Raw genomic sequence first — 19,864 nt, 5'->3', positions numbered from 1 at the left:
CTCAACATTTGTTTGATTTAACAGCAAATCCACTACAATAACAAAAGCTTTTACAACATTTTAGGTATCAGAGACTAACATTGTCTATGTGCTTTGAGGGTGTTTGGTTTTATTTTATTCAAGCAGATTGTGTTAATTGCTCCATCATGAGTTGAGAATTCAGCCTCACTTTGCTCCACTGCAGAAAGCCCAAGTGGATGAATTGTGCTGCTGTGCAGAGGGCCAGAACTGTTCACCAGTGCATCTAACTACTGTCCTCAGATTATGACATCTGTAGTGCATATGGTCCCTTGTGAGATATCCGGTCCTTTTTACAGGGGTGAAATTTTCCTTTATTGAGGTGGCTGGTGCTCTGTTTGACAGAAAGATAGCTTCTTTGGAGAGGCTGAAGTCCACAGGACATCCTTGCTAAATAAAGTGCATTACTTAATGTATGAGAATTTGGGGAATGAGTAAAACTTTTTAAATATTGTGGAAAAAAACCAAGGGAAAGCCAAAAGGTCTATATGGGTGAACAAAGGAGGAAAGAAAATAGTTTTTTTCACAGATGAAAAATTCTTTCCCAAGGTACAAGAAACAAAGACTTTTGGCATCAAGGGACAAAACCAAATCTTTTCCATACTTTCATTTTTTGTTTTAATTTTATTTACATTTTGATGAACTGCCAAAACAGTTTGACTTGTCTCCCATGAAAGTGAGCTTCTGTTCCCACAGGGGATGGGAAGAGAGTAAAATTGGGGCATGTTATCAGGTAACATAAATAGTTTATAGTGTTTTGAAATCATTGCCCCTTTATCTGACTGGGGGAATTGTGCCAAATGCTGACATTAGAAAAGAGAAATTAAATAAGACTGACTCCAGGCCAGCAAGGGGATGGTTCTTTATGATTTCACCCCAATAGCACCACTATTTAAAAAAAAAAACATATGTTGGCTTCTCTCCACTTAAAACTTTTGCTGACCCAGTATTACTGTACTGTACATGGCACATTCATTTTTTGTGATGACTTTGGCAGCCACAAAAATTGGCTATGTCTACCAAAGAGAGGAAAAAAGGGGAAACAGAGATATGTTTAACATATGGTAAGTTTTCTTTTAAATTAAGCAACTGATAGTAAGTACCACTTCATTATAAAGCAAATGAAAAATTAATAGGAAGATTACAATCTGTTATTTTAGCAAATATGACCCTTGAAAGCAAGCTACTGTATACTGAGTAGCATCTCATGTTTTCTGGTTGTTGCCCAAAAGATATCAAGCATGTCACAAGTAGCTAGTTTAAATTTGGGAGAGGGAAGATACTCTTCTTGCCACTGTGCTCTGTGGTAGCAGGCCCTACCATCAGCAGTTCTGATAAGTCCCAGGTATATGTAATAGGAAGAGGTAGGGAGCCAAAGATATTAAATATACTTAAAAGCTTCCAAAATTAATCCAGTTCACTTGGGGCAGCAACAGAGGCAAACAAGTCTCTCTGTCTCCCTCTGCCTCTGTTTCTTCAAAGTAGTGAGACTATGAACTATATTCTGATTTCAAGTTGTCTTCACTGGAATTACTTATGATTGACACTGATGTAACTGGAACCCAGATCTACCATTAGAGATAGTTTGAAATAAAATCCTGGCTCTTAGCACCCATAACAGTAAAGGATTTGGATCTGGGATTTTTGTAGCTTGCACTCATCTCTGGAAGGAGACCTCCAGTGGCAAGAGTCTGAATCTCTACACAGTTACACGGAGAGGGGAGTGACTATACCAAAGTAATGATGAGTGAGAAAATACTTCTGTGATCATAATACCATTCTAGTGCACAGTGTAGTTTATACAGAGTCAACAATATGATCAAATAAAGCATTGGTAGGGTAAATTCTGATGTAAGAAGCAAGTTTGGCAAAAGTGGAATTGATCAGGGTTTACAATTAGATGAAAATATGAGAACTTTTCAAAAGCCCACAGCAGGATTTAGCAATTGTGTCCTAACCACCTCTTAATTTCCTTGCTATTGCAAGTGGTTTATGGTTCTAATACTGCTAGCAGCAAATAGAAGAAATGTTTTATTTTACTTAATGCTAGGGCTGGGCTTGTCTTGCTCCTTCAGCAGCCACTCTGCCTGTGTACAGTATATGACATCTCTAAATGTATCCTACGGCTGATACAAGATATATAAAATAAGAAATGATCAGGCTAGGGAAATTCATAATACAATTAAGCAGACTAACCTGTTAGTTGTGGCTTGATTTCAAGCAGGCTTATGCTGCTTCAGTTTAGTGAACAAACCACCTTTTAACTATTATCAGCTGGGAAAAACATCTAAAATATCCTGAAGCATGTTGAAAATTAAAATGTAATAAAACACATGCACAATTACTTTGACATCTATAATTTTCAGCTAGAGAGAGGCAAAATAATGTTATGCATGTATGTGTTTTAAAAATCAGAATGGTTCTCTTTGAGGCTATTTCTCTGGTTATTTTTCAGTTCTCTACTTATGACCAATTCTGCAGTCTTAAGCAAAACTCTTAATTATGTATGCATTGGACTGCATCATTTGACTAACCTGGAGTTTTCCTGAGTAAAACCAGAGCTGGACAGGAATTTTTCAAGAAAAGATCCTTTTTGGAGAAAAAATGCCAGTTTGTTAAACATCTTGCAGCTGCAGCATAATTTGTTTTATTAAATCTATGTTGGGTAAGTCTTTGTCTCGCATGCAAGATGAAATTTCTGGGCAAAACAGAGAGAGTGAAAGAGACCTTAAAAGAGCCAGGCTAAATTGAGGGCACCTACCCTCAACTGCTGAGTATGGTAATTTGGACAACCAAGTGCACAAGATACATGAAGGAAAGAGAGCAAGCAAAAGGGTGCCTGATGCCCCCCTGGATGTTGTATTAATTAAGGAATCACTGGATAAAATGGATACACAGTCCTGGGGGCAGGGTGCAGAACTCCAGGCTTCTTCCTTTCCATAGTTGTGCCAACTGGACTGAGTCAAACTCCAAGTTCCTTGGTCTGCTTCTTGCCCCATGACATTTGCATTTCTGGCTCCCCAGTGGGCTACCTTTCACAAGAGGCATGAAGAGTGTCTTCAGCCCTGCCTACCTGCAGCTTAGTAGTTAAGGTACTTTCCTGAGAATGGGAAAGAAGTAGGTTCAAACTCCTTCAGGCTGAGTAGGGCTTGAACTACTTTCACTTGCTAGGCAACTGCCCTAACCACCAGACTGCTTTGCCCTCCTCCTCCTCTACTGTCTCAAGCTCATTTAGCCATCTAAGACTAGGCAGGCATCTCAGCTTACAAATCCCCACATTAGGAGATGTGTTTAAATTGGGGCTGTAGAGAATAGCATAGGTGCTGCCTAAACTCTAGGGTCAGATACAGACACATTTATTGCACGGTAAGTGTGCAGGAAGCACTCTACAGCTGTAACTGAGTGGACAGTCAGGACACAGAGAGCACTGTAAAAATGGCAGATCGTGCTCTGAAATAATCCTGGATGGAGTGGTATCAGACTTCAGTGCTGTAGGTTAGAGCACCGTAATGAACATCTATACTACATCTCATCGTGACTCACATTAGGTCACATTCTGCCAGCAACCCAAGCGGTTTTACAGCACACTGCTCAGTCCCTGCCCCTCCACCACCACCACAGGGCAGCACTCTAGCCTCAGCCAGAGCTCATCTTCTCTGTCTGAGCATCAGGTTGGCCCTGTCCCCAATCTGTCACTGACAAGAATCAGCAAAGCTTCTGTCCCCAGGCCCACCTATGTCCTCCTTCCAGTTACTATAGATCCATCCACACACTGAAAACAGTTTATTGATGAATTTCTCTTATTGCAGATTGTCCTGAGTGCAGTTGAGAAAGTTCTGAATGTGGCTCAGCTGCTACTTTGCCTCTGCTCACAGTTAAGTTGTCTTAAGAGTTAATTCATCTGCACTGATTTATAGCAATAGGCAAGTTCCCTGATGGGCATGAGACTTTTGGCATAAAATCCTGCTTAATTCCTGGCTATTTAACATGGCTCAGAATAGCATCAAGGTATGTTTGTTGATGAAAATGTGCTCTAAACCCAGCCTCTGCAAGGTACCTACTAGTTCTGGAACACTGTCAAATTATATTGTGCTTTGCAATGCTATTACAGAGTCCCTCATGTAGACGGGAACCCCAACTCCTTTAACTACAAAAAATATACTTGAACATGCCCAGAATATACAGCAGCACACCTACACATATTGGGCATTTGTACACATGCTTGCGCTGCAGCGCCAAGCACTTTTAAAAGTGCCTGGCGCAGTGGCATAAGCATTTGTATAAATGGCTAAATGCACATCTGTGCTGAGAAAATGGCAGTGGCGTGCTTTTGAACTAAAACACATCAAAGGTGTTTTAGTTTAAAAGCATACTGCCACCATTTTCTCAGTGCTGGTGCGCATTTTGTTGGATATACAAATGTGTGCATCACAGCGCTGGGTGCGTCAGTTCACGTGCAGAGCAAAGTTGATTAATTGAGTGTGCTGCAACATGCTGGATCTCTGGCATGTCAGAGCAGACACATGTACATGTATAAATGCCCATTAATATGTAGCATCACTATTTCCCAACTTGTCTGGGGAAACCAAATGTATATGCAAAATGTAGACTGTGAGAAGTACTTACACTGCCTGTGCTTAATACATGATGCAGGACCAGAAACCCATGAGTCTAGCCCACAGACACAAAGTCCCAGAAACCTTGGGTGCTTTCAAATAACCCATAAGCAAGCAGAAAGTATTTCTCTGTTCTCATGTCTTAAAGCCAAATTTCTAAAAATCCTGGTCACTGAAGTAATGGTTAGGAATGATGGTGCACTTGATAGAAAGCTGTTTCAGACAGTCTGTTACAGTTTGAGGTATGCTGACAGGTGTCCCATAGATACATACATAAGGTAGCTAGGTGCAGGAACTCTTTTTTTTTTTTTGTCAAGCTGCTATGTTGCTTGTTTTATTAACATTTTTAGAGATGTCGCTTTTCCTGGCTATATGAATACTAACATCCAACGGTCTTGATAGCCTTAATGTACTGTTCCTTTCTTAGAGTCACTTAGCAATTACAAAAAATGCTCTGGAACACAGTGTCTATGATGATCCCCTTAGGAAACACCTGACATTCTTCAATGGGAGGAGAGGAAACTCCCCACCATCTTAGTCTCCTGCTTGCAAAAGAAGCAGTGATTTTATTTTCCCTTCTGAACCCAGTAGATTCCCTAAAATCTGTACAGAATTTAGAAAGCCAAGAGACAAACAGGGCCACCCTCCTGAAGCCATAATGAATGGAGGCAGTCAGGTTGTCCTATTTGCTGGTTCATGCACCAGAAAGGATGATTTAGGATTACCAGGTATTTGGTACCGTGTCAATACTCCATCAGCTCTTTTTTAATTGCCTAAGTAGGTGGCACCCTAACATTAGCAGTGGATAGGAGGCATTGTGCATCTGAAGGACAGGCAGTGGAGCCACTACCTGCAATACTTGTGGTCAGGTATGAAATGGCCAAGTGGCTATTTGTTTACCAAAAAATTGTTTGAAGTTTTTCAAAGAAATAGTTTGTTTGCACTCAGAGCAGTAACATTTCTATTGTATGATTTCTGAACTGGTCTAACAGATATTGATGTGAACTTTGGAGGTGGAGGGAGGAGGGGTCCCACACTCACTCAAGTCAGGGTAATTTCCCCTTGATTTCAACTAGAGCAGGATTGGGTCTTTGTACTACAGGTTTCCCTCGCTTTATGCAGGTTCTATATGTGCAAATTCACTCTTACGTGATGACCCTTTTTATACCAAAAATTAGTTACATGCAAGGTAAATTCATTCTCATGCGATCAGTGTGGTGGAAGCCTGGGTCAGCAGCAGTCAGCTGCTTTGTTCAGTGCATTGTGGGAGTGACACGCACCAAAATATAGTCTCCTGCGTGGACCTGGGCTCCTTGCTTGTTGTCTGTGACACGTTTCTGTAGTTGCCATCCCCATTATGATAATGCCCTGTGTTTGTGTGTACTGTCTGCTGTTGGCAAGTACCAAAATCATCTCGTAAAAGTGGTAGAAATGAGTCTGGGGGTCAGTACAGTTGAGGTCTTGGCACGTACCCCTATTTGTTACATTGTAAAGTGGGTTCCCTTTATGCAATTCAAGTTATGCATTGTTTTCCAGGAAAGCATGTACAGTAGGGGTGTGCGAGGCTTCGAACAGAGCTTCAGATCTGGAGAAGCTTTGGATGCTTCAGGGTCAGAAGCAGCACATCCGGGTCAAAGCACTGGCCTCATTCGGCTTCCCAAAGTGGTTTGGAGCCACCTCCGAGCCACCTCCGAGATCTTGCCATAGGGTATAATGGGAAAACAATAAAATATCTATAACTTTGTTGTTTTTTCATCCAGTTTGGATGAAATTTGCAGGGGTGGTAGACTCTGCAGAGAGGATGAAGCCTGCCAAGTTTCAAGAAGATCAGTACAGGGGTTTTGGAGCAACTGTACCCCAAATTCTTGAAAGCAAAACTCCTGTCACATCTATGTGTTACAACACGGGGGGTGAAAACTGCAGGGGTGGTAGCTCTTGCTGGGGCCACAAAGCTTGCCAAGTTTCAGAAAGATCAGTGCAGGGGTTTGGGGGGAACTGCCCCCCAACTTGTGGACAAGCAAAACTGGTGCCATGGATGCTGTGTCTGTCTTGGGGCAGGGTGGGGAGACACTACTGCAGGCCTGGCTGCTAAGCTGCTGTGTTACCAGTTACCAATCAATCAATCATGATTCACTCAGGGACCAGGGACTCAGAGACCAGCTCAATACACAGGACCTAGCTACTACATAATGACTTAACAAGCATCAATTAGCATCTACAAAACCAGGCTAAGGAGAGGAAAGAATCAATACAAGACAATCAACTGCCCCAGGACAGACACACTCTTGGCACAAGTATTGCCTGTCAGCAGCTAGTGGTGAAGGGCCCCAAAACCCCCCTGCACCCATCTCCTTGACAGCTGGCAGGCGTCACAGCAGGGGCCACCACCCCTGCAGCTTTCACCCTGCTGCGCCTTAACACACGCAGTGTCACACATGGCATGAGTTTTGCTTGTCTGCAGCTTGAGGTGCAGTTCCCCCCAAACCCCTGCACCAATATCCTTGAAACTTGGCAGGCTTTGTGGTCTCAGTAAGAGCTACCAGCTCTGCAGTTTTGACCCGCCTGTGTTGTAACACACAGCCGTGACATGAGTTTGGCTTTCAAGAATTTGGGGTACAGTTCCCCCCAAGCCCCTGCACTGATCTTCTTGAAACTTGGCAGGTTCCATGCTCTCAGCATAAAGTTTCATCCAAATCAGACAAAAAACAAAGAAGTTATAGATATTTCATTGATTCCCCCATTATACCCATTGGCCGGATGTCTGAGGCGACTCTGAAGCTTCGGCCAGATCGAAGTGGAAACCCGATCAGGAGCTCTGGATCAGATCACGGCCATCTGAAGCGGCCAGATCCAAAGCCAGATCAGATTGCTGCCGACTCGCACAGGCCTAATGTACAGCATAAAGCGAGGGAAACCTGTATAGTGTTTAGTGTATAAGGTACATCTCTAACCTGCCTTTGTTTTGTCTCCTAGCAATGAATTAGAGAACTGGCTGACATAGGGAAAATCTTATCCACAGCTAGGTAATCGTTAAGAGCAGTTACAAATAATCAAATATTCTATAGTTTGGGGGAAGGGGAGAGAAGACAACAAATTCAGGGCCAATTAATGTCTTCAAGTTTAAAAACAAACAAACAAACAAAAACAGGAGGCATTTCTATAGTGGAAGTATCTATGTTAATCACAGTGGGAACAAGGCAGCCATGGCTGAAACAAACCCAGGCTGATTTATAGTTTTGTACTGGAACAAGATACAACTCAACAGGTTTGAATTATTTAATTCTGAATCCAAATTCAAAGCTAAACTTGAAGAAGGTGGATGAAGCAGCTAAGGCTTATCAGGTGAAGTTGCTGAGCTCCGTACAGCTGTAAAGAAAATAAGAATAAGAGCCAGGTATGTATATGGGTCTAAATTAGGAAGCAAAATGTTGCCTGAAATATTTTAATAATGCTCCACTTTCTTACTCCATCTGAAGGCTTTTGTGGGGAAAAAATAACAAAAAAGTAAACTGTATTTCTTGTTTACTGTATCATAATTCATAATACCTACTCTCTCCATCTTGCATCTCCAAAAGGATTTCAGCTGCATCAAATACAGTATGTGGCTGCTTACTTCATAGTTCATCTATAAGAAGCAAATCTGCCCTGCTTTCTGCCTGTCTTCAGACGCACATGATTACATACCTCTCTCAAAAGAATTTTGTAGTATCCAGATGCAGTGTCTTGCTCAAACCAAGTTTGTGTTTGCTCAAGAGTTAGGTTAGATGTGAACTCTGAACTAAAACTTCTCTAGATTCACTTTCACACAGAGAAGGGATAACACCTTAAATATAACATTTCAATTGAGGTGATAGGGGAGTGTTTGCATTAGTCTTGGATCTGAACCTGGCCTATGTTTTTGGACCCAAAACGAGAATAGTTCTGCTTATGTCTGTTCTTGAAGGCCCCACAGAGCCTCCCTTCCCCACCTGGGGGGAGGAGGAGGAGGGAGAAAAGTCCCCCTCCCCCCCCCCCCGGCACAGAACAGAGCCCTACTCCCTGCCCCACAAGACAACCATCCCAGCATGGCGCCATTAGGGTGCAGGGAAAAGGGATAATTCCTCCCTCCGTCCCTTTTGGTCCCTTCTGACCTGCAGCTGGGATCTGCCAGCCCCAGCAGCCCCTGCTGCAGCCCCCTCCCCTCCGCTCCCCAGCTGACAGGCAGATCCCAGCTGCAGTGAGGGAGGAGAGGAAGGAGGGAAGAATTAATCCTCTCCCTGCCCAATTTTCCTTAATGGGACCATGCTGCCTGGTGTCTTGCCATGTCCCATCCCTGCTCTAGCTAGAGAGCAGAAGGGTGGGGCCAGCCCAACTCTGGAGCAGAGCAGAGTCCCACTCAGAGAGCATGCTGGGATACTAGGGGAGTCTATTTTATCTTAAACCAGCAAGAGGTCTGGGACAGAAATAAGATAAACCGGTTTGAGCCAAATCAGTTAAGTCTGGTACTACATTCAACCACATTTATCTCAAACAGGTTTCAGCCATTTTCAACTGATTTATATGCCCTGAATGTCTGTTCTGTTACAGGTTTAAACCAGTTTCTGATCACTTAAACCAGGTTATGGCTAATGTCTGTCCCTAGCCCCAGAGTAAAACTCAAAAGTTAGAGCACTTCCGCACTGGGCTTTGTGAATGCCTGTACTTGGCCTAAGAGACTGGACAGGGATCCAGGCAAGCCCTCTTTTCCCCACTTCCTCTTGGCTGGCCTATGCATTCCCCTGTAGAGCATGCTGCCTGCTGTGAATCCCGACCAAAAGGTGCTTATATGTCTCCATTCAATGTATGGAAACTCAGGATACTTTAACTTGTTTTTTGAACTTCACTTACAGGTCAAAAGCATAAACATTAGGCAAGACAATACACAGCTTTTTATGATAAGGCCCCTTTATTAATCTGGGCCTAAACCCATAGATGCTTAATTTGTAGGTGTTTTGCCACTGTAGTGGTATCTGAAGGCCTGAGTTAGGTACCTAGGTTCCCTCTACAATGCCTGGGGAGATTTAGGTACCTTAAGAAATAAGCTACAAAAGTCAATACCAAAAACAGTCCATTGGAAGTGCTGAGCTGAGTGGGAGTGTCTAAAACCCCACACATCTCTGAGACTTAGCTATTTCACACCAGGCTGCAGTGAGGGGCCTCTCTCCAAATAGGATTCACTACCATAATGTCTCTTTTACTTGTTTATTCTCCTATGCCATCCCCTTTTCACAAACTACTGCTGACACAGTCACTTCAATTCATAGTCTGGTGGTTAGGACACTGACCCCAGGACTTGGAAATTAAATTAATTTCCTATCTCAGCCTGAGGGATTTAAATCTATAGGTTCAATCTCTCTAGAGATCACCCTCACCACCAGGTTTTGAGCTATTCATGAGTGTAGTTTGTCATTCTTTCTTATTAAGGTTATTCCCCTTGGTAAATAACAATTCACTGGGCTAGAGAGCATGCAAGGCCAATGAATGCTTGAATATTGTGTATTAAATAGCCATAAAATAAAAACCTTAAATAGTCATTGGAGTAGAGACTGGAATCCAGGTCTTCCTCCTCCTACATGAGTACTGCAGCGACTAGAATAGAGAGGTGCACTTGCTCTGTCTCTCTCTGTTTCTGTTTGTCACTCTGTTAATCTTAAATTGTTATTTGCAATATAAAACAGCTTCAGAGGAAGAGATTTAGATCCTCTTACCACTGCACCCCAGAATGCCCTGCAGTCAGGTAATTAGTGCACCCTTGTGGTAAATGGGAGCTGTGGTTTTGGATCCCTCTCTGCAGAGGAGGGAATTTATCGGGCCACAGTGTACTATGCATACTCTGAGAATGAGTTCCAGATTTGGCCCTGTATGCAAATCAGACGGGGAGATGCTGGAATTCAAGGATCATTTATTGGATTTAAGCACCTAACTTATAGTTAGGCACCTAAGTTTTTTTGTGGTCTAGCCCCTAAATCACTTGCGCACATTAGAAAAACTCACCTTTAATCTCTGGTCAAGGTCACCAGATATTACCATACTATAAATTCAATTAATCATTTTGGGGCATATAGTTGTTGCCAGAAAAGGTAACCATTACAAAGTCTTCTAGTTATTCCTGCTCTAACTGCTCTTCTTTGTTTTCCTGGGTCTGACAAGCCATGTGAAAGCAGTAAGCAGAAAAGCTACACAATGATGACATGCACTAATACAATCTAAATGATGGGCTTAGAAAGAAACTGGGTTTCTCACCAATTTGCCATGGAATAGAGCAAAGATCTAACCCTCTCTTCAAAAGGGTTATGAATAGCGTCATACTCTATCTAGGCACTCAAAATAAACACTAAACAACACATTCTGAAATATTTTCCATGAAGTTATTGTATATAATTATCACTTCCCTAGAGAGAGCCAAAATGCAAAATCTTGGAAAGGTACATATATTTCATGTTTCCCAATGCACTTTGATGTTTCATTAAGAAATACAATTAACATTACTTAACTTATGAATCATCTTTCAAGTTGTTTATACTTATTTCTTCCTACTACTTTTTTTCTTAATTATTTATTCAATATTCCCACAGAGAAGTAGATGATGGGGAAAGAATTATTTATATAATGGAGACTGCATACTGTATAATGTATAATGAAACATTTCATAAGTAGTACACTCACTCTTGTGCTTTGTGAGTGTTCACAAAGAATGGTTTTATTCTTCAGAGAGTCAGGTTTATCCAAAGTAAACAATGTCCTCCTTAAGGAGTGTATGTTGACATGTTTGTGAAAAATGCAGGCAGTCTACAGGATAGACGTGATCTGGATCATTACTACAAAGCCAAGAAAGATAGACATTTTTGCAAGATATGGGAGAAATTGTTGTACTAAGAATATAGCTCATTGTATGTTTATTAAATTGCAATCTATATTTTTAGGAACAAATGCATGAAGTTGTCATTTCTCTTCATTTAGAAGGAGGTACTAATGAAAAGTGGCCCGTTTTACTTCTATAGAGCTGGTTAGGAATTTTTCAACAAAAACATATGTTTTCATCTGAAACACTGACTTTTAACTAAACTTTTATGTAAGTAGAGTCATTTAATTTCATTGGGTGGGGTCTCATGTCTGGGATATGGGAATGAGAAAGAAGAAGGCACTCTAGAATAGCCAATGGCACATGGAACACATTGTGTATACTGGAAATACAGCTCCAGTTCTGACTGACCTTCTCTGGTTTTCCACAAAAATATTCAAAAGCGGGGGGGCGGGGGTTATGATTTGGAATGAAAATGAATCCCAAAACTTCAAACTCTTTTTTTCCAAAACAGAATTCTTATTTCCCAGGGAGCTCACTGATATAATTCAACCTGGGACCAGTAGATGGCACTACAGTGTCTATACGGTTCATGGCTGGTGATGGCCTAGAGAAGGAAAAGTTAGAAGAAACTGACAGAAACCTACTCAGATATATGTAACTGTACAGCTTCCTCTTGGAATAAAACTCTCTTTCTTGGGACATTTCTTCTAGTTGAGATACTATATTGTTCCCAAAATGTGTACCTCTCCCCCTCCCCCCCCCCAACCACCACAAGACATGCATTCTCATGACAAAAGAAACACATGGTTATTCTACTCGATTTCAGTGAAACATATTTTTTTCCCTGGCTCAAGGGAATGTGTCTGTTTAAGCCATTTTTTACACTCATACTAGGTAAAACTCAGCTCTGGAATATCCTTGTGACCTTCAACAAGTCGCTTAGGGAAAGCCAACATAGTACAATTCAGCAAATATAGGTATATCTAGCTAGCTATTTACCTTGGGTTCTAAAAGCAGTATGGCCATGGTAGCATGGCATTCTCAGAAACAGTAGTGTAAAAGCAGTGGGTGCCTGGGGCACCAGCCCCATGTCCTCACTTAAAGCAGGCTCAAGAATGACAACCACTGTCACTGCTGGCCCCAGCTGCTGCCTCGACCACAATTAGCTTTGCCACTGCCCCTGCTGCCACTACTGTGCACAGCACAGACCCTGGTTGTTACACCTGCGCTCAGAAGGTTTTATTAGCCTTGTCTGAGTGTTACAGCTATGCTGCTTCATATACCTGACCTAGCCCATGCAATGTTTGCCCAGGTTTGTCAATATGGCATAGCATTATGCCATACAGAAATATACTTGATATCTCCTTGTCACAATTCCCCAGCTGTACAGGTCCCCATTTGCCCATACTTTGTCTTGTCTATTTAAGATAGAAGATGGGAGAAGGAGCTATTTGTAACTGCATATCTGTACAGGATTTAGTACAGGAATTGATTGGAAAACTTTTGATGGTTTTCCATGGAAAACACAGTTCCATCAAAATTAAAATACTTTACAGACTCACATCAACTTCATGGAAAAGTCATGTCATAAGGGAAACATGGGAGAAATCCCAACAGTGCTAAAGCATTCCTTTATAGCATTTTTCTTAACTTTTCCTTTCAAACTGAATTTTCATTCTGAATCTTTAAATATCATTTAACATTATAACAATAAACAGTTATTAGCTTTGGGTTATATTTTCATAGAGATGTTTCTTTGAATATAAGTGACTACTTTAACCAAAGACAAAAACAAAAACCTCCTTCTAAATAAAGAAGTTTTCCCAGTAACCCCAGAAAATGGCACTGCGTGAATATATCACAATGGTTGTCACTGGAATGTGCCATAGTAAGTATTATTGTAAGGATATAATTACCAGTACTTCTTTTTGGAACTCGCATATGATTGTTTTCCAGAAAAATTCTATGTACAGTGCCAGTACTGAACTCCAAACCAGGGCCACTTTAAACTAAACCAAACATATACAAATAAATAGAAGCCACTACCTCAAAGCTTCTAACTGCCTGCAGGCTGAACTGATGAAGGCAAGCAAAACAGTGGAGCTGGATATGCATCTACCCTGCAGCAGTTGCTAATGCCTCAGTTATATTTCAGTTCAGCATCACTTGAGGCAGGGATGAAAGAATCCTATTGAAGTCCCACATTCAATGACTTTAATGATATAAATTACTTTAATTATATAAATCTTTCCCCTCTAACATTTCAATTTATGTTCCCTTCCCCATCACTTAGCATCATTATATTTGATTTTTTAGATGTAACTTTAGCAAGCTAAATGAATAAGTAAAAATTTAGGGTTCTTGTTTGTTTTGTTTTTTTTAAGTAGCCTTCTTTCTTGTAAAGTCCATAGGTTTTATATAGACTTTTTCACTGGTCTCTCTTTCTCATTTTGGCTTTCTGTTGTTTTGGTTAAGTTAAATGAGAACCCAATGATTTTAGAGTTCAACCAAATATCTTATCCTGTATCTGAAGGTTGACTTGCAATCAAATATTGTGAGTTCATTTCATTCTGAAAATTTTTTACTGAAATATAAAGATTGTGTGTGCATTAGACTTTATCAAATGAAGTTACTTGTTTGAGAAAATGACTTTTGTACCCTATTAATGAGCTCTTTGTAAAAATGCTGCAAATATACATGAAACAGCTTTTTTTCAGTGCCTAAGTTTTGTCCCCCAGATCAATGAACCTGTGAAACATATAGATTCAATAAGGTATTGAGGGCCCTTACTTCACTGGGAGTTTAGGCACCTACCCAGTTTTTTTAACCTATACTTTGCATTATGCACAGTAACTACAAAGTATGGCTCACTAAGTACAGACAGTCAAAAAGCCCAAGGCTGAATTGATTCAGTCTTTGCACATTAGTCTAAGATGCGTAGATTGAACCAATAGCATGTGAACAGACATTCACTTTTGATTCTAGAAATGCCCCACATACCTGCAGTGGCCCAAGCCAGAAGCCAGGGGGCACTAAAGCATGCCTGCCTGCTTGGTTGGAGCAGACAGCTTGGGCCAAAGTTAACTGGCCCACCCTGTGAGGGGGGTTTGCTGGAAAGATTCAAAGCATCCTGGGATGCCAAGGCACTGTGAATTAACTTGAATCTGGAGAGGATCTGGGACAGAAGTTCAATAAACCAATTTAACCTACCTCAGTTGTCTGATACCACAACCATCCAGGTTTATCTTAAACCAGTTTCAGACATTTTAAAAGTGGTTTATGTGCACTGAGCTTCTGTTGTGTTACAGATTTGAACCGGTTTCTGTTTGCTTATAACAGTTTATGTGTAATTTCTGTCCCAAGCCAAAATGAGACAGGAAGGTAACTGAAGTGTCTAGGCCTCAGTTCTTAATTTTATGCACACTGTAAGTAATCCCGTTGAAGTTAATGAATGGATCATAGGCAATACATTTGCAAAAAAGGGTGCAGTTATTTGAATAAAATATCGGCATAATTTTTGTTATTTATTTCCCAGGCAGCTTTAGTATTTCACTGACAATCAAAATAAATTTTATTTTTGAATAAATGAGTATTCACTGATGTCATTTTATACTAAAAGCAGTTTGATTTTTCAGATTGTTTACTGTGTTATTTGAAATGTTCTCTTGCTTGGTGTAATGTTGAGGTTATTAACAGTTTGCAAATACCACATTTACCCAAATCCAGGATGACTTCAAATTTAAGATGACCCCCCCAATAATTAGATTCTATACATGGAAAGTATAATTTGTTATAATTTTCCATGTATAAAATCTAATTATTGGAAGGTTATCTTTACATTGGTCTCCCCCACTGCCACCTGCCCCCCTGTGCCTGCATGCCCTTCTCCCCCCACAACCTGTGCCCCCCTGCCTGGTCTTTTCTGCTGCCTGCTTCCACTGTCTCCTACTTCTCTAAACTACTAGGAGCATATTATTACTACAAGGCTATATGAGATAGGCTGAGTGAGTTGGATACTCTTTACTGCTCATATTGAAGTTGAATCACTATACAGAAAAAACACATGAGATTTTTTCGGCCAGAAGAGTAAGCGAGACAAGGTATCACTCTGTAGCCTAGTGATTATGGCTGAGAAGAGAGAATCCTGGTCCTTATTCCTGGGATTATTTCTGAGTTTTATTCAATAACACTGTAACATTAAAGGTCACAATTAGTCTATACGATCTCTAGAAAATAAAAAAAGTGCCAGATTTATTAATGAACTGATATTTTCAAACTCATGTAAGGGAAGTTAGACATTCACTTTCAATTGCTGAATCTGTAGGAAGAGTTCCTTGTGCTCCTCCCAAAAGCAAGATTGTGTTTTCTAGGACAAGGGACATGTAAAACATTCACATTACTGTGTGAGGGAAGCTGGAGGGGAGGGGCAGGTGAATATTCCTTCTTGAACTTTTCAAATAAATTACCTTATTGCCACCGTGCCACTGTTTCACTGTTTATTCTCATGATGACTTCTGGTTTTTAAAGGCTGCCTCATCTCTCTGTTGTTCAGCTGGTCTGTCAAGGGTAAGACAGATGGGGCAGGTTATCAGTGGCCAATACAGGGAGGTTAGCACCCTAATCGTATATCTGTGGCAACAGTATGCAACACTGCATTTTCAGGATTCTCCAAGACGTGGACCCATGTTTTATCAAAATTTCATTGTGCATCTTATGGAACCAGTGAAGAAATAAAGCAAATAACAAAATACGTTGACTTTTAAACAATTACACATCATCCCCCGGGACTGTGGTTTTAAAAAATCCTGAGGTGAATGATCTAAAACTTGGCTAGTTGGAAATGCCTCTAACACAAATATCACTAACACATCACTTCTGATAGGATCTTGAACTGTTATGAGAATGGTAAGTTTTACTGTGAGATGGTGACAGGAAAGCAAATGCTGTCATTCTGATTCAGGTTAGAACTGTGGGCCTAAAACTCTGCAAGCAATGGAAAAAGGCATTCCAGGTTTCAATATTACTTCCATAGTTGCTTTTATATAGAGCAAATGCACATGCTGTTCCATTGCCATACACAAAGGTGTTTCATTATAGTGCCAGCACTTCCAAGTAGGGGTCATGATTCTATAACCATTACTTATCTGAGTAATGCTTACTCGTACAAGCAGACTTACTGGCTTTGTTAGTATTACTCCTATGAGCAAGGATGAAATCCTTAGCTAGCAATCCTTACCATACCCTTTTCAATACCCTTTTCAAAGGTATTCTTTACATATGATTTGCCCAATTAATTTCTTATGCTCGCAGCTTTTTTCTTTCTGTAGTTAAAGCCAACAGGTTTACAGTGTTGTTAGTGTTTTGAATCCACTAATAGCAAAAACATGGTCTGAAAAATGAACTGAGAAAAAAAATAGCTTCATGATCAATATTTTCTTGGGTACTATTACATTGTTCCATGATGCATGTATTAACTCTTATTAATAAATAGATGAACAGAGTTCCTTGATGGTGAAGCAAAGCAATGATTGAGTATTTGCAAAACATAAAGCAGACATATAAGGGGAGGGGGAGGGGGTGTCATTAAAGGCAAAGACAATTAGTCAGACTAAAAAAACAATACACTGAGATATGTATGTCTAGCCTAGATACACACAGTAGCTACAGTCTGGAAGCATTTATCCTTGGATTACTTTTTATCTATTAATAACATTTGAAAAATGACTCCTCCTCCAAGCCATTTTCATGAGGCAAGTGTAATGTAAAGTCTTGAATGCAGTCTCAAAATGAAAATAGTATCCATCCTGGGATCCGACTGGCAAACCCTTCATAAATCACTGACCGCAGACAAAGGTGATTCCTAAAGAACTCCCACCCTGCTTTAAATCAAATAAAATATAGTCTTTCTCGATGATGTAGAAACTGCGACTTTTTGCATTTGGTTAATCCTTGATGCTTGGGGATGTCTAGCATGCATTGATTCAGGGGTCAGCAATATACAGGCCACAGGTTGGATCTGGCCCACGTTGTTCGAGTGCTTTGGTTGTATCTGTTCCCATGCCTGTGCCTGCACTGGGGTCAGACAGTCAAGAAGTTGTGCCCTCATTGCCATCACTTCCCCAAGTCCCATCCCCCCTGTCAACCTCCTAGCTGTGGCACAGGCACAGCTTCCACTTGGGAGGTGGTGGGGACAGAGAGAGGCAGCAGCAGCATGGACACATCTTTCAGCTGCCTGGCCCCAGGGTAGCACCAACATAGCTCCCAGCTGCCTGGCCCTAGCACAGGTCCTCCTTGGTGAAGCTTCCCCCAGGCTGAGAGCAGGGAGTGAGGGAAGGGGGGATGGTGGGTGCTACTCCCAGCCTCCTGGCCCCAGCTTAGGTGATGGGAAGTTCTCCCACCACTGATGTGCTGCCAAAACCACTTGGCCTGCATTGAACTGAAGCTGGGTTGTTTCAGCCCATGGTTTATAAAAGTTGCTGGCCACTGCACTAATCAATGGCAGTTGAGAAGACCTTTAGATACAAAAGGAATATTGAAAAATGATAAGCCATCAAAGAAGTGTCCTGTCTTTGATCAAGAAACACATATTCATGACAAAGAGTGAAACCTTTCTTCTTTGGCTGCTAATGGTTGCAATTTTTTTTCTGAATTACATGAATCTGCTCAAGTCATATAGAAGGTGGGAGTCTAGAAGTAGGAGTATAGTAATGGGAGAGGTAAGAGGGGAAAACCCAAGAAAATATATAATGCTGCAACTCATGTTCATTAAAAGATCAAGACCAAAGAGAGAGTGCATAAATCATGGGACAGCCCTAGTTTGGGCTCTGACTGTTAATGCAGGTTTTATTGCAACTCTTTTTCTGTGGCTTTCAATAAAAAAGCATCTGTTGAATTAGTAGCATGTGATACATACACTGCCCCCAAGATATAGAGCACCTTCCCAAAGAAATGTGAGCACTGCTGAGCAGTTTAAACTGTTGAATCTTTTACTACATTTTAGAAGAAAGATATGTTTTGTGTAATTCAGTCATTTCCCCACTTCCTTTCTTTTTTTCAGATGTTATTAGTTCCAAATCAAAAGCATGTTGGCCATAAGAAAGGAGAAGTCAGGGCAGAGTAGAGATGTGAAATGGTAGCAAAGTACAATGTATAACATCCTCTTTAATTTAGAGATCATAGCTTCTTAGCATCTGCTCCTGTGAGTGTTTACTCATAATAATGATGATGATGATGATGATGAGAGTGACTTTTCTGGAATACTCTCACTAACCTCCTCTAGAAAACAAGAATAGAGGAACATGTTATTTATAGAAATTAACAAAAGTTGTCCAGGCTTAAATGAGTTTAATGTTATCTCATTATGTAATTATACACTCCCTAAAGCAGGAACGTTGCTGAGTTCCAAAAAATCCTAGATCTGCATCTACACGTGCTTTTTAATGCTCATTAGCCTATTTTAAGACACATTAAAGCATCACTACAAAAAAGTACTCTTTAGTTAATGCACGTTAAGACAGGGTAATGCACATTTTCCTAGCATTTCACAATGGGCTCCTATAGACATACAGGGAGCCTGCTCTGACATGCTGGAAATCCAGTCTGCTGGAGCATAGAAATTTGTGTGCTCCAGTAGCCTTCTATGTCATGTATATTAGCATCCCCATGTGCCCCCACATAGAAAAAATGGCTGTGGGGCACTTTGAAATAAAATAACTTCAATGAGTTTCAGTTCAAAGCGCCCTGCTGCCATTTTTTCAGCATGGGGACATGTGGGGACACTAATACACATGATGCGTGGGCACTTTTGATTAGTGTGGCTTGCTAATTAAAGCACCCAGTGCCATGTCCCAGAGCACATGTAAAAATGCCCATCAGCTGTACTAGATTTAATGTTCATTAACTTAAGTGTATTAATGAACATGTAGACACATCTGATATGGCTATCAGCGTGAATAGAATAATAACAACAACAATTAGAAAAGTCTTTCCTAAGACAGGGAAGAATTTTTGGGAAAAAGTACCCAAACTACATAGCTTGAGGTTTTGTGTTGACATTATTAATATTGTTTATTAATCTCAATATTCTCATTAATAAACTAATGAAATATAGACTAGATGAAAGTTGTGTAAAGTGGAGACATAAGTGGTTGGATCATCATACTCAAGTAGTTATCAGTGACTCAGTGCTAGTAAGAAGGGGTCTGTTTAACATCTTCATTAATGATTTGAATGATGAGATTGAGAGCACACTTAGCAAATTTGCAGACACTGGAGAGAAGGACTAAAATTCAGAATGACCTGGATAAACTGGAGAAATGGTCTGAAATCAATCAGATTAAATTCAACAAGGACAAGTGCAAAGTCCTGCACTTGTAACAATATAATTGCATGCACACGTACAGAATGG

At 40.7% G+C, this 19,864-nt stretch overlaps 1 long non-coding RNA gene across 1 annotated transcript in view; it reads right to left on the bottom strand.

The window, feature by feature from the left end:
* The window catches only part of LOC109281506 (uncharacterized), a 61,436-nt gene extending 45,435 nt beyond the window's left edge, over window positions 1-16,001 (bottom strand). The window contains exon 1 of the long non-coding RNA XR_002088163.2: window positions 15,924-16,001. This is a non-coding gene — a long non-coding RNA (uncharacterized LOC109281506). The remainder of the gene's footprint in view (window positions 1-15,923) is intronic.
* Window positions 16,002-19,864: the final 3,863 nt, after the last annotated feature.

Source organism: Alligator mississippiensis, chromosome 4 (genome assembly GCF_030867095.1).
Source record: "Alligator mississippiensis isolate rAllMis1 chromosome 4, rAllMis1, whole genome shotgun sequence".
Classification (NCBI taxonomy): domain Eukaryota; kingdom Metazoa; phylum Chordata; order Crocodylia; family Alligatoridae; genus Alligator; species Alligator mississippiensis.
This window is presented reverse-complemented; position numbering and strand designations above follow the sequence as displayed.